Source organism: Lates calcarifer, unplaced genomic scaffold, assembly GCF_001640805.2.
Source record: "Lates calcarifer isolate ASB-BC8 unplaced genomic scaffold, TLL_Latcal_v3 _unitig_5041_quiver_1881, whole genome shotgun sequence".
Taxonomy (NCBI): Eukaryota; Metazoa; Chordata; class Actinopteri; family Centropomidae; genus Lates; species Lates calcarifer.
This window is the reverse complement of record NW_026117257.1, coordinates 4,671-16,336: the sequence shown is the minus strand read 5'-3', so window position 1 is coordinate 16,336 and position 11,666 is coordinate 4,671. Positions and strand designations below refer to the sequence as shown.

At 42.0% G+C, this 11,666-nt stretch overlaps 1 long non-coding RNA gene across 1 annotated transcript; it reads right to left on the bottom strand.

The window, feature by feature from the left end:
• Window positions 1–508: 508 nt before the first annotated feature.
• LOC127140824 (uncharacterized) lies at window positions 509–1,197 on the bottom strand. The gene is made up of 3 exons (XR_007811311.1): window positions 1,098–1,197; window positions 823–955; window positions 509–682 (listed from the first exon to the last, which is right to left on the bottom strand). It is a non-coding gene; the product is annotated as an uncharacterized LOC127140824 (long non-coding RNA).
• Window positions 1,198–11,666: the final 10,469 nt, after the last annotated feature.

The window sequence follows — 11,666 nt, the reverse complement described above, 5'->3', positions numbered from 1 at the left end:
TGTGACTTCAGGTGAGAGGAGTAACATGGGAACAATCACGTCATTAGACAAGGCCCATGTGAAAACCCTGAGCTTCAGTTTCACACACATTTTACCACTGGAGTTCTAAACAGTGTAGGACTCATGTCTGTACCCAGAGCTTTAGATTAGATCAAGGCTAAGTGCCCAAATGTGAGAAACCTTTAACATACATAGCAGCTGACACCCCACACTAATGATTAAGATGACTAAAATCTGGCCTCTCCTCCAGGTTAATTAGTTGATCGTGCCTGTGGCACCTGAACTAATTGACCTGTTTTCCCTCTCTATCTGTTCTCTTTATCTATTGATGAAGAGACAGGTGGGCAGTTGGGGGGGTGGGAGGAAAGGAAATGAAAAGGAAAGGAATAAATTCTTATGAGATGCAGAATAAACATATCTCAGTTGGGTAGAGGTCAACAGTCCAAAAGATCCTTTAAACTGCAGAGCTGTTTTCAGAGACACAGTCATTCTGTCCAGAGTTCATAGTTTGTTCTGTCATGATGCTCTTCAGTCAGTTGTTGGCACAAACCAAAACTGTCAACAGAGCACAGTGTCAGCATGAAGATGGACTGACCTTTGAACTTTCCAGTGGCTGTAGAGCTTCTGCTTTCAGTCATCTGGTCAGTGTCAGTGAACATGGAGGACACAGAGGTGCAGAGACCTTAAAGAGAAAAACAGTGGGAAACTTTCTCTCTGACATTTCTTTAGTTGTAAATGCAAACTGCATGCACCAATAGTGTTTCTGTTGTTTTGATCATCAGGAGATTTGGTATGGCAGGAGTAGGAGAATAAAACTGCTACCTTTAACACGTGTTGGAGGAGGAGCTTGATGTTGCAGAGAGGAAGCACACAGTGCCATCTCACATAGTTCACTAGCTTGTGGAGCTGTGCAGTGGTCTCTACTGTGAAGTGGAGAATCACAGTGAAGGAAGACCTGAAGGAAGAAGTTCATGTACATAACTTTATTAAACTCCTAACTGTGACATAAAAGTCAAGAGCAACAGTATTACTGTAATATGAACAGATGAATGAACAAACATCAAAAAGTCCTGTTATATGACAAAAACCAACCATACCTTCTGCTCTGTTGTGAAGAAGCCTGAGCACTGAGGAGGAACAGGGTCTCTGTGTGGTCCAGCACTGATGACTCTGCTGTTGATCAACAGTCAGGATGGTGCTGTGATGACTGGTCTGTGGCAGGATGATGTCTTGGCTGTAGTCAGCTGATCCAGTGTCTGAGAGTCACAGAGAAGGTGAGGCAAAGGTTGGCAGGAGTTCTCTCATCGTCTGCTTTGAAGAAAGACTGGGACTGGCAGGAAGTAGAACATGTCTCTGTGTGGTCCAGTACTGATGGGTCCACCTCAGACTGACAGTTAAGATGGTGTTGTGGTGTGTGGTCAGTGGCAGCAGGATGACAGAGGGCACTGGGACATTGGGTGGATGGAAATGTGGGGTATCAGCTGGTAGGTATCAGAAAGTGTGTGTTACATTGAGAACACACACTTTCTGATGTATTCCCAGTGTTGACAGCTGTGTACAAAGCTGTACTGCTACAGTGCAGTACAGCTTTGTACACAGAAACATGTACTTGTATATATACACTGTAATGCTGTATATATACATGTACATGTTTCAGTAGCTGTATAGAACTGCTGTGTTTTTAAGCAGTTGTATGGTTGTACAGCTGCTCAGCTTTACAGCAGTTCTATACAGCTACTGAAAGTTTTGGCCTGTGTATTTACCAACCCAGACCCAAAACCCACCCTGATAAATACACAGGCCAAAACACAAGGGAAGCACAACTCACTGACATATACAACATATACATATACAACTCACTGACTAACCGGAAAGACTATATGACCTATAACATTATCCAATACTCTTAACAGTTCTGATTACCAAACCAATGTTACCTATGACATGAAATCTACCAATAAGTTGTTAAACAGTAAAATTAGGTTTCCTTTACATGGACAGTTACATTAGTTCAACAACAATGTTACTTAAAAACTACAACATGACTCTCACTGAATTTACCTTACCTTACTCACTGGAGGAACCTGAACAGAATACATCACTGTGACTATATTTTACCAGGTGACATACAAAGACAGTGTTATGGTTGAGGGATAAAAATGATAAGCACTTTGTCAAACATTGTTATATTCCTCAAGCAACAAAGAAGCCTTGCAGTTTGTTATTTTATAGGGGTCCTCTGGTCCTCCCTCCCTCCCTCACAGCCTCAGTGAGGCTGGAACAGCCTGTGGTCCGGCTCTATAGAGGACCCCCGAATTTAGATCATATTAAACTGCTGTGGCTGTCTCTCTTAATCACTCATCAGTAGATACAGTAATAATGATATACTCTTTTAGATTTTATCAAATACACTGTTCGCTGGTTTGCTCTACTTTTCTCACAATTTCACACAAAGTTCTCATAAACTACTTTCTCAGATCTCTGCACTGAAAATGTGGATTTTAGATTCAAATCATTTGCATTTTTCCACCTTCCAGACTCAGCTGACAGTACACAGTACACAGGGTCGTGATAGCTGTAATAGGTTTTCATCGCACCAGAATGGAGACATCTCTGTGGTTGTGAGATGAAGATCAGGTCCAGCAGTGTGTTCTTCTCTGTGGTTGCAGCAGTGATGAGTTGTGTGTATCCTCTAGACTCAAACAGCTCCAGTATCGGTTTGCTTGCTCTGGATAAAAGATTCTCGTTAAAGTCACCACAGACAATGATGGGATGACAATCCAGGATCTCCAGTGAGTCCAACAGGCTGCTCAGGTTAGACAGGAATGATCTCATACAGTAGTCTGGAGGTCTGTACACAGCTGCAATCAGTGCACTCATGGGAGCTTCAACCTTCAAAGCCACAAACTCAAGGTCAGTTACATTATGAACATACAGTTTCTCACGAACCTGAATGTTGTCTTTGACATAAACAGCAACTCCACCACCACTGCTGGCCATCTGTGGGAACTTTGTATAGGACAGGTGTGTGTTGCGTTTGAACACGTTGTAACCTTGTAGGTGGAGACTCAGCAACAAAGGAGCCCTGTAGGTGAGTTTCTGTGAGACACAACACATCTGCTAGACACAGTTCATGATGGCTCTTTGTGTCATTAACATGAGACGGCAACCCTTCTGTATTGTGGTGAACAATGGTCAGAGTGTCAGGCCTGCTCAGTGTTTGTGTGATATGAAGAAGAGGCATCATGTTGTCCAAACTGACTTGTCTCATGTTCTCCAGTGCTGCAGTGATTTCTGTGTTGGCATAGATTTTACTCTCATCCATGTCCAGTAGGTGCAGTCCACTGAGAGAGGTCACTCGACTGATTGCAACATAAGCCATGCCGGGTTTAAAAATGTGCTTCAGTGAGACGACAGCTGATGTTCTGGTCATACCTTGAACCTTATGAATTGTACATGCAAAGGCCAGTTTAATGGGAAACTGTCTGTGAACCACTCCTTTCTGTTTCAGCTTCTCCTCTGCTCTCTCTATGTACACAAGGTTATCATGTACTCCTGATGCTCTGTTACTGCTGTTCCTTCCAGCTGTTTCATCATCCATCTTTAGTCCAAGCTTAGTGACACGTGAAGATCCATGTTGTTGAAAGGTTACCACTCTGACTAAAGTAGCAAATGAACCATTGACTAATCCTTGAGACACATCAAGGTTTCTAGTGAGCATAACACGAGCACCTTCAGCAACTTGCAGTGTGTCTGGTAACTCATTTCTGCCTCCTTTCACTGGTTTGTCTTGCTGCGTCATTCTGCCAGATCGTGGGTACTTTTTATAGTCATCAGCATCAATTGTAGTGATGTGACACTGAAGCTGAGCCAGTGTTGCAGAGTTGTGTGCATCTACTTGTCTATTAGTAGCAAAAATGTGCAGGACATCAGTTGGACAAAGTTGTGGTTCAGTGACAGCTTGTGACAGCAAAGCTCTGTCTGCGACAGACAGCTCATCAGACTTTTCCTTCACACGGATCCTGTTCAACTCTGCAAAGGCAACATCATCTTTCTGTTGCATAATCTCAGTCAGAGTGATCATCTGAAAGTGTTCCTGCCACAGGTCAGTCTGTGATGGGTCGTACACACACAGAGGTTTAGACTGTCGCACTGGTGGGAGCTGATAAAAGTCTCCAACTGCAACTACTGACATTCCTCCAAAGGGTTTCTGACTGCCTTTGATCTGTTTGAGTCTCGCATCCCCGTAGGCAAAGAGGAGCTTTGACACCATAGACACTTCATCAATGATGATGATTTCAGCATTTAGAAGTTCTGCTCTGACCTCATCCAGCTGATCACCCAGTCCTACAAATGGAGGTTTCAAACTTCTCGGCAGCTTGAGGAGAGAGTGCAGTGTAGTGCCAGATATATTAAAGGCTGCAGTTCCAGTGAAAGAAGTCAACAGGACAGTGGGCCTTGATATGTCAGCCTCTTCAGCATGTCTGGGCAGTTTGCTCAGTATCTTCGATGCCTCTGAGTAGATGCATTTGATGAGATGTGACTTCCCTGTGCCAGCACCACCGTTGATGTAAAAGAACAGCTGCTCTGGATTCAGACCACAAACACGTTTTATGCACCAGTCTCTCACTGCATAGAATACACAGGCCTGCTTCTGGTTCAGATTCTGGTACATGTGACATAAAAGCACAGGATCAGTGACAGGGGGCTCTCTGATAGCTCTGGCCTCTGTTACAGCATTAGCCTGTCGACTGTAGTCTGGGACATTTTCTTGAACATTGTCATGATCTGGCTCTGCTGCCTCCAGTTCATAGATACACTCCAACCTGTCTGCTTCAGATTCAGGTGCCAGGTTACACCATTCATCAATCAGTCCTCTGTTCTCCTTATACTCTTCAACAGCTTCCTCAATCTCTTTACTGTTCATCTCATAATTGTCTTTGTTTCGTTTGACAACCTCTCTCACGGGCTCAGGACGGTCAAAACCAGGCAACTGCACGTAGCCGCTGTTATAGAAGGACTCGTACGTGGGTAAGAAAGGCCTTTTCAGTTCCTGATCTGAGCGGTAAGGAATGTATAGTTTTAGAAGTGTTCCATAAAATTGCTCAGGATGTTTTTTCTGTGAGCAGCAGTGAAATCTGATGACGGCAGGCTTATCATTTTCAAATCCCATGTCATTTAGCAGGGGCAAAACATTTTTACCTTTTCTCTGCATGTGGACGCAAAGTCAGCCACACATCTGTTCAAACTCTGCTGTTTCAGGTCTGGATTTGTATTTGTTGGTCAAAGATGTCATCCACACATTTGAACACTCTGCTGTTGTGCTCTCCAGGTACGAGAGGGGGCGACTCATTTTCAGTGGGTTGTCATCTGTTGTATGAACACCACAGCACATGAACACTGTTTCATGTGAAGGCCACAGGCACGGCTCACACACTCCTGAGCACTGATCTCTCTCTTTTTGGAATAAGCCTGCATGACCTCTCTCATCTCATCACATTCATTGACATGGTCCCTGTTTGAGTTCTCAATGACTGTTTTGAGGTACTCAGACAGTTTAGACTCTTGCTTTGTTATGTAGCTGGTGAGGTACATGATGCATGAATATGCATTGAGAATGTAACTGACATCAATATTAGCATCCCAGGCCTCAAGTAGATGTGGATTATATCCATTTACCCAGCAGTCCTTTGGGTCACGTTTCAGTATCCCTTGTAAGTTGCCCACATCTTTAGTGTTAGCGGGTCATTTGACCCATGATTTAACTCAGCCTGAAAATACTTAAAAACACTAGTTATCATCCAATATTGTTTTTCACCTCATAGCTAACTTAGTATGTATTCATATCCATGGAAACACTGTTTAAATTTTTTTTTTTTGGCTCCACAGACCTTTTATCTTACAATATACCACTCGTTTTCAATTACAAAAACTGTTTAAATTCACTAATTATATTTCCTGTAGTGATAAAATGAGTAATTATATTATCCATGTCATATGAACTAATATTAGAGTACACCTACCCAAAAAAAATTCTCTGATTTTTTTATTTATTTAAACTGATTAACAATAGTGACATCTGTGGCTGTGTCAAAACCGACCCGTATAGATTTATGATAGGATAAAGACAAAAAGTCAATTTTTGTGAAAAAGTGAAATGAAACCATAAACTGAACATTAAAAAACAACATGTGTGTGTATAGGGCAGGTGTGTGTCTGTGTGAACCATAAACTGAACATTGAAAAACAATATGGTGTCAGGGCAGGTGTGTGTATGAACAATAAACTAAACATTGAAAAACAATGTGTTGTGTGTGAACCATAAATTGAACTATGAGAGACAATAGTATCACCGCAGACACTGGTGATACTCCTCGACTGTTAACTGACATCGAGCCAGGAGCTGCTCCAAACTCAGGGAGGCACTTTCAGGTTCATTCAGCAGCTGGTTGAGTGGTCTGAGCTTAGTCTTTGCTGTTAGCAGGTCCAGTGCAGCATCATCATCATCATCATCATCATCATCAGGTCTAATGATCATTGTCTTTCTGCATGGTGGTTTGGGAAATCCAAATCTGCATCCAGAGCCCAGACTTCTGAAACATGTCTTTGAGTGGTTTTTACACAGGACAACATGTCAACATCCTGCTCATTATCAGGCTCATGTTCTGCCTCATGAAGTGCATCATTGTCCAACCTGTCAGTTTCCATCAGATCATCCTCATTCATCATCATCATCATCATCATCATCATCATCATCATCATCATCATCATCCTCCTCATCATCAGGGACACACAGCTCAGCCTCATCTCTGATACTTATGTCCTCATACTGTGGGTGAACGTGTTTCAGTTTATTCAGGGCCTGTAGCAGTTTAGACCAGGTGACAGTCTGGAACAGCTGATGACCTCTGTAACACAGTCGTCTCTTCAGTTTGACTCTCAGGACTTGAGACTCACTTCTCAGTCTGGGTAATGCTTCAACTGTTTCCTGCACCTCAGATGGGACACACACCACATTACCACGTATTGCTCTCTGTCTGCCTTTGGGAAGTGGGATGATCTTAGCAAATGGAAAACACTTGGCGATCAGATGTCTCTCCAAAATGTTGAGGTCACACAGCTCAGGTGGAATATCAACCAGCTCCATGTTGTTGGCTACAGCCAGAGAGGGCATGGCTCCTTTTTAAGATGATCATGACAGGTGTGACAGATCCATTCATCCTTTCTCTCATCAGGAACTTTACACTGTTCATTTCTGCAGCCGTCATCACAAACATGAACATATTTTCCTGTCAGACATTCAGCAGCCACTTCTGCATTTTTGACATAATCTGACCTTTGACAGAGTTTCACCTGGTTCTCAAATGAAGCTTTATGACAGACAGTGCAGATGTAAGTGGGGCCGGCATTTATATGTGATCTGAAAACAGATATGGCCTCTTTGATCAAACTGTGGTCACTTTCTGGGGTTTGTCTGTTTATCCGTCTGTATTTCCTCTTTATCTTCATGGCACATCTCATGTTGTGCAGAATTTTAAATGTAAGATTGTTGTTATAACTGTCTCGCATGATTTGTTTCATGAGTTGTCTGTGTCTTATCTTGAACGACTGATCATGTGCGTGATGCTGAGTGACATAAGATCGCTGCCTCTGCCTGAATTCTGCATTTTCCCTGTATCTTTTGGTGAAGTATTGATTTTCTTATTATTTATTGATTTTCTCTGATGAAAACTGTCATCTTCTCTGATTTTTTTTAGTACAGATTTAGTACAGATTTTTTTCAGCCTGAAGTTTAAATTTTCTTTGTATGTTTTGGTGAAATACTGTTTTTGTTTCTGTCTGAAGTTGGAATTGCTGTGATAGCGGTTGGTGATGTACTGCTGTTTCTCTTGTCTGAATCCTTCATTACAGTATTTGTTGCTTGAATAAGATTTCTTTTTGGCTCTATATGATTCATTAGAAGAATATTTTTCCTTCTCTTTTCTTTTTTGCTTCTCTTTTCTTTTTGGTGCTTTCCCTGAGATCATTAGTCTCCTCTGAAATGTTCTCCTTTCATTTTTACCAAGTTTGACCAGTTTAGAGGAGAGGTCATGTGACACTTTATCAGACAGATCACTGGCAGCAGGTTTTATCAGTGGAACAGTTGAGAGTGATTCTTTGTGAGGAGCATCATGTGCTGTGACAGAATTAAAGCTGAACTGGCTCAATGGTTGTGGTTCAGTTTCCATATCAGTACATGCTTCATGTAACATGTCATCAGAGAGGTCAGTGACCACAGTGTTTGTCTTTGGAGCATCAACCACAACAGGACTGGGAGTTGTAGTCTGAGTGTCTGGGATGGCTTCACTCTGATTGGCTGTGTTCTCACTGTCAAACTCCACAGGCTTCAGCTCATAGTTACAGGTGGACTGTGTACCAAAGCTCTTGTGACACATTTTGATCCTGTCAATCATGTCACTGAGACGTGTGAATGTCACCATGACAGCTTTACCAGCAAACAGTGACGGCAAACCATCCTCTCCTCTGGGGTGTGGCTCAAAGAAACCGTACCTGCCTGATCTGGTTCTGAACACTGCCATACACAACCCTGTCATCAACAGCAAGGCATACTGCACATCTGACAGCAGACAGCTCAGTCCAGCCTCCAGGTCCAGAAAACTGTCCACAGCTCCAGGTAAAGGATCTCCTAATGTGCCGTACCGGGAAAGTAGTGTTTTGTCAGCGTGCTGGGACTAAATCTGGGAGCTCATCAGTGGTGAGGTGAGCGTGCTGAGGAAACATCTGTCTTACCTGTTTATACAACACGTTACCTTTATCCAAAACACAGTCAAGGTCTGTGCTGGTGATGTTTTCACTCTCATGAAGGAATGCTAGAAAGGTGAGAGAGTTACAGGTACACTGCTGGTTTCTGTATCTGCCGTATTTAATAGAAGCCTGGCTGCAGGACGCTCTGACACGTTGTTCACCAGGCTGATCTCCCACGTTCACACTGTCTGTATGAGGAGGTCCTGCTACACATGAAGCATCTCTCTGACGCTGTGTCTGTACCTGAAACATGGTGTTCACCTCTGTGCTTCACCTGGTGCATCTGAACAGACTCTGCTACACACAGAGTTTCACTGTGACGTCCTCTCTTCACAACGTCAGCGTACGATACCTGTGGTACACACACTGCATCACGTTGACCTGCCTGGTTCACAGCTTCAGCAGGAGACACCACAGACTCTCTCACCAAGTCTCTGCTCTGAGGACCAGGACCTTCTGCTTGTTCACATGGTGCTGCACACTGAGACTCCCTCTGCTGCTGCCACTGTAGCTTTGTAGCCTGAGACCTTTTACTCTTCCTTGGCATCGTTGTTGTTCTCCAAAACCACAGTTATCACTCTTGTATATATATTTACACAAACCAGACACTAACAGTGCTATTAGGGATTGTGTTTCAAGGCTTTCTGTAGAGACTGACTATAAATGTTTAACAGCGTCTTAGATCAAACTATGACTTTCAATGAGGCTATTCAGTAACAAATCAGAAAATAATTGAATGCTTTGACTGAAAGTTAGCTATCTCTTATATGTGACAGTTAATATTCAGAATCAATAACACAGGTGTGGTAGTGTGGTGTGAGACGAGTGCCTCAGGTAACAGGATTCAGCCACGTGTTGATTCAGTCACAGTCAGGAACATTGAGTCTGTAGACCAGGACCAGCAGCCACTCCAAATAAATCCAGATCCTCCTTTTTATTTCAATGTCAACAGGTTAAACATCAACAAACACTCAACACAAACCTGAGTACAAACCTCTGAGCAGCAGGCCAAAATGAGTAGACAGGAACAGACTGAGGTCTACATACAGTGCTCTTCTGCTATCATTTTTTATTTCAAATATAATAAAGAAAGCTCTGTATCCCAACAGTAATTTTTCAATTTTTTTAGTTGATCTTTATACAATACGCCAAATTTTGTATCTACATATAACAAGATATATATATAAATGCACACACACACACCAAATCAGTTCTGTGAAAAATATGGATCTCCTTAAGTTTCAATTAGTAATCAGATCAGGTTTTGTCCAATTACAGATTTTTCACTGTTTATGCCAAACTTGATAAATATATTAATCTATAAATGATTATTGCCAAATGCAAGGATCAAATGATGTTTGGGAGAGAGACAGCACAGACAGAGTGTGAGAGCAGAGAACCTCTCAGAGTCACAATGAAGCAAGATCAGGTAGCTGTTACCAGAGTTTCACTTGAGATTCACAGTGTCCATAAACCAGAGATCTCCAGTCAGACTCTCTCACCAAGTCTCTGAGAATTTAAAAAATAAAAACTGGTCTTAAAAACATAGTTTGGATTGTGTTTTTTACTGTTACAGTAATCATGATTATAACTGTGGCTACTGTCATTCAACATTGTTTAAATATTCAAGGGCAATAATAATACTCTGCATAAATGATAAAGAAAACATCTTGTTTACATGACCTATGCAAAGCACTGGCAGTCATATCTTGCTGATGTCTTTTGTGAGAGGAGGAAGTTGAAATGTGTTTTCATGCCACGGCCACTAGATGGCAGCAAGAGACTGCACATTAAGCCAGGATCAGTCACTTTGACACTTGATCTCCACTTTGGCAGGCAGAAAAGCCTCCAGGAAAAGACCAACACATTAATATGGCTTGGATGTGATGGTGGCCTACGAGCTATGCCACACGCTTCACCTTGAGATGCATTTACAGCTACTTTGCCTTTATTCACAGAGCTCACTGTTTGTGTAAGATACAAACGGTTCTTCATGGTTCTTGATTTTTATTCTTCGGACCAACATGCTTGCGCTGTGGTCCAACCTAGATGTTGCTGTGTACACACTGTCACAGACTCACCATGCCAGCTGAGAGAGAGGAGAGATGCGTCCAGTGAGGTCAAAGCTGAACAGGAATATCATTTCAAGACATTTTTTCAAGACATTTTTAGAGGCTTTTACTAATCAACCATTCTGTTTTTTTCTGTTTTTTGTTTTAAGATCAGGGTTATCACAGATTTGATTAAAAGATGATTCCAGTGTAGGCTTACAAATGGATATTCAGCCTATGTAGGAAAAGATTTGAGAGCAACAAAAAAACAAATTAGTGAAATCAAAAACCTATGCAATAGGCTGTTAAAATAAACAAATAATATAATATGAAGTCCTTACGTATCACTTGTTTTTTTTGTTCTGTGACAACACTGGCTTTTGAAGGGGGTTACAATAGATAACCACACAGTCTCAGTAAATAAAACCATGATCTTTATCCTTATCCTAACCACTCCCTACCACATACCTGGGAAAAGAGAAAACAGAAGTATGTGTCACAAACTTGGAAGTACCGTCATATCTGTAACCACTGAGGAGTTGGGAAACACAAAAGTATAGTAAATTGATTTAGTAGATTTGTATCTTTGGCTAGGAAGGTCATATACTCATGGGAAAAAAGTACCTCTGGGTTCACCTGTCAAATCTGGTGCCCATAGCACCACCTACATTAAGGTCAAGTTTGGCAAAATCATGCATGAAAAGGGGCCAAATGGTCTTAAACGTGCTCCTAAACACTTTCTAGGGGGGATGCAACTTGGTTTCAGGTCGCTGCCACCTTCAAAGCAAAAGTTATTCAATTAAAACCAAC